The sequence below is a fragment of the Atractosteus spatula genome, unplaced genomic scaffold (genome assembly GCF_055471065.1).
Source record: "Atractosteus spatula isolate fAtrSpa1 unplaced genomic scaffold, fAtrSpa1.hap1 Scaffold_18, whole genome shotgun sequence".
NCBI lineage: Eukaryota > Metazoa > Chordata > Actinopteri > Semionotiformes > Lepisosteidae > Atractosteus > Atractosteus spatula.
In genome coordinates this window covers 251,353-255,161 of record NW_028296741.1, presented here as the reverse complement: position 1 = coordinate 255,161, position 3,809 = coordinate 251,353, and the positions used below count along the sequence as shown (strand labels likewise).

The 3,809-nt window shown below is 38.4% G+C and overlaps 1 non-coding gene across 1 annotated transcript; it reads left to right on the top strand.

The window, feature by feature from the left end:
* Positions 1 to 240: 240 nt before the first annotated feature.
* Positions 241 to 328, top strand: trnay-gua (transfer RNA tyrosine (anticodon GUA)). The gene is given in 2 exon segments: positions 241 to 277; positions 293 to 328. It is a non-coding gene; the product is annotated as a tRNA-Tyr (tRNA).
* Positions 329 to 3,809: the final 3,481 nt, after the last annotated feature.

Sequence of the window (3,809 nt, the reverse complement as noted above, 5' to 3'; positions counted from 1 at the left end):
ACCAACCCCCCAGGATGGGAGGCCTCCGGCCTGCAGCTGAAGACCGTGATGGGACAGCTTGCTGCAGTCCAGGGGAAACAGGTGCTTGCCTTCCGTCTGGGTACAGTGACGGTGCGCCACCCCTGCTACGATTGATCAACGATTGATGCCCCATCAAACATTTTGTAATATCCCCGGAAGTTCATACTTTAGAAACCTGATTCGTGGCTTAAATTCAAGGTAAACAGTATTCCCCACTTCCCTTCGATAGCTCAGTTGGTAGAGCGGAGGACTGTAGTGGAAATGGTGAGGCATCCTTAGGTTGCTGGTTTGACTCCAGCTCGAAGAAAGGTGCTTCTTGTGAACTTTAATCAAACAGTTAAAATAGCAAATCTTTTTCACTCAGACGTTGATCAAAAGGTCAATAAACCACGAAGCAGAGGCTCTTGTTCCGAATTAAACTCCCGTCTGAATGTCTTGTTTTGGCCAAAATCTGATCTTTGAATTAAGGGAGTACTCTGTCTGCTTTGTAATTCAAAAGTATATACAAATGTCACGTTTTTTTTTTGTAGATATAAAGGTGTTCTCTGTTTTCAAAGGAAAGGATATGTACTTAATTGGCTTTATGATTTGGTATTGATTTTGTATCGTTATATTATTAAGTTTGTGTTTTTTGTGTTTTTAACGTACAAAGGCAAACAAGGCACACATCTGTTTATACCAGCGGTGAATTGTACGTTTTTATTTACAAGCTACTGTGCACTTTTGGGAGTATAACAGGTTCGATATAAAGTGGCAAAAATATAAAAAGGGAAAATACCCCAGTCTGCGTGTAAAGCCCTCACTGTGACTGTTGTTTTATTGTTAAATTCGGCGTACTGTGCACGAAATGTTGCAGAAACACAATCTGATATTTTAATAATCATTATTTTAATAATTTGATAAGTATGAGGCCCCGGATCCAAATATTCAGTTCTGTTTTTTTTAAGTGATATCTTCCCTTCCTCTCGTGGAAATCACACGATGTGAGCAATTGTTTTTTGTTCTTTTTTTTTTCACGTTGTGATCCGAAGAGCCTCAGACGCCCAGTCTGACAGTAACCAAACCAGAATGGATTCTGCTGGGAGCCGGACTGAGAGTACCATCTACAGCTGCTGGATGGTACTCTGCGTCCTGCTGCTCCAGCAATTATTTTGACGAAAGACAGATTACTTGTGCGCTTTTAACCTTCTCGCAGCTACAGGCGAGATATGAAGGCACGTGCTGGTACACCTTCTCTAACTTTCACAATCGCGATAAACTTTTTTTTTAAAAGACCTTTGAAAAACTAGATATAGATATAGATAAAGATAAAACTAGATAAAAAACATGAGCTTTTTTGGTTTTTACATTAATCGATTTTGAATCAAATTTGATCTTTTTACATTGTATTTTACATTGAAAAAAGCGTGCATACCTAATCCACCAACAGACAGAGCAATATTTTATGTTGCCTTCCGGAGCTTTCAGCGTGTGATGGATTTGTATGGGCGTCTGTATGATACCACTACAGCACTGGCGCAGGTGCAAAATCCACTCTTTGGACCGAATGGACCGAAGCACAGGAGCCAATATAAGAGAAAACGACAGGTGTTTAAACAGAGTATGTCCCAATGTCTGCGACAACGCATTGTGATTTTGTATAAACGCAAATGGTTTATCATTTAAAAGCCAACATCATTCTTTTTATCCCTGGCGCTAATACCCTACCACACATGCGAGCTGTTGTGTGAAAGAAAATTCATATGTGCGTAGGAAGGCAGAATAAAATCCAGAACTGTATTGGTGATATCGATAAACAGGGCTCATGTTCACAATAAAACTTTATTGTATAAAACGTTAAAATTCGTAAATATTTGTTTTAATCATGCAAAGTGTCTGTTAAACCATTCATGAAGGATTCTTAGACAGAAAAACACACCATTATATGAGAAAATATATTTACTATATGTGCATTTAACTTACTTTTTAACAATTTTAGTTTCAAGGTCAATGAAAATTGTTGCCCTGGTTTTTTGTCATAAATACACAAGCTTGTTATGTCTTGTGTCAGAAATAAACTGCATGAAATTTGCTAAAGCAACAAAACGTAAGTGCGACAAAGAAGACAAACATTTGCGTTCATAGTGCAATGTTTTCTCGAGCCTTTAAAATTACTTTAAACGCAATTTGTTTTTTCTCTGTAGCTCTAAGGCTTTGTCATTTAGGTGTGCTGTTTTTTTTTTTACATGTTGAAAAAAAGTCGCTAAATCATACGAAACATAAAAACTCCAATTGTAAACAATTGACCATTCATATTCCTGAATTTTAAACCTATGGAGTATTTATACCTTGTCTTTGTATATGTGCATATTACAGAGCTCCTTTTCAAAAGCTGTCAGTATAGAATAGTGCTTAGGTTTCCTGTTTTTTTTACCCAGGTGGTCCAGATAAGACTCTTGGTATAGGAGCGCGTCTGTGTTGCCTTCTGGATTTCAAATGAGCAGCTCAGTGCAGAAAAGAACCCAGCATGTACATTTGCATGGACAGTAGATTTTTCAGAAAGTGTAATTGGATTATAGCACGTGCCCCTGACGATGTTGTTGATACGTCATATGTGATCTTTTTTGTATTATATGTATTTTTGTTGTTCAAATAAAAAAATATAAAAAAAACTTTCAGGATGCTTGCTGCTGTAAAAATAAAATGACATCAAGGGCGCTGTACGCAGAGGTCTGAAACCTGCTCCACTTTATCCAAGAACTTTATCCAGAGGTGTTAAAGAAAATTGATTTATTTTCCTGACTGCAATGTATGGTGAAGCATAAAATCTAGCTGCATAAATCTCTATTACGTGTCATTTATGAAGGCGTTTCAAATAGCAGCCAGTGAAGGATTAACGTTTTTGGAGCATGTATTATATTCTAAATACTTAAAATACTTAAATAAGCTTAAATTCGCATGCTGTTATTTAGACATCGCAAACCAGTCTGACCTCATACAACATTCTGTGCCCGCTGAGTAGATCTTAAAGCAGCTACAGCTAGAGTAGCAGTAATGGCAACACAGTGCTTGGAGTTCAGCTTTTCTTATTTCTTCTGCGGAACCACTGGTATCGGAATATACTGATCCGCATAAGAAGCGCTACCGGTTTCAGATAGTTTTTATTGAGTGCTGCTCTAAACTTTACATTTGCTTAGACTTGTTTTCCCCATGAAAAAAAGACATTTCCCTAATTACATTTAACTTTTTTTTTCCCTTATCATCAAGTAGAAATAAAACATATCATTCCATTTAAGAGCCACAGGCAGGATGGCTGGTGGTCCAAGGCGTTGCGTTCAGGTTGTAGCTTCCCCTAGAGATGTTTGTTCATATCCCACTTCTGACAAAGAAGTTAGAGTGGAAACGGTAACATCCTTAAGTAAAAAACATTTCACATTTCATGTGTTTAATGTTAAGTGTCTTGGTGGTTGATGGCTCTTCTCTCTTGCAGGGTGATGGCAAAATTCTTGAGAGAGGGAGTCTCCTACGTAAGGCTGCTCTTCGTCAAGAGTGGAGACAACAGGAACAGACTTCAAACCGACATTAATTACTGAGAGCAGGCGAAAACGTCTTTTGAAATGAGGAAATGTCTGCTGACAGTAAACAGAGCTCACGGTGAGCTGCGGACAAGCGCTCCTCGTTAGTACAGTGCTGAGTACCCCTGCTTGTTGCGCGGGAGACCGGGGTACGTTTCTGTGACAGGGCGCTGTTTTTTTTTAATAGATGAATCATATTCAAATGTTAAACAACTGAGCAGCATATTGCTGTAG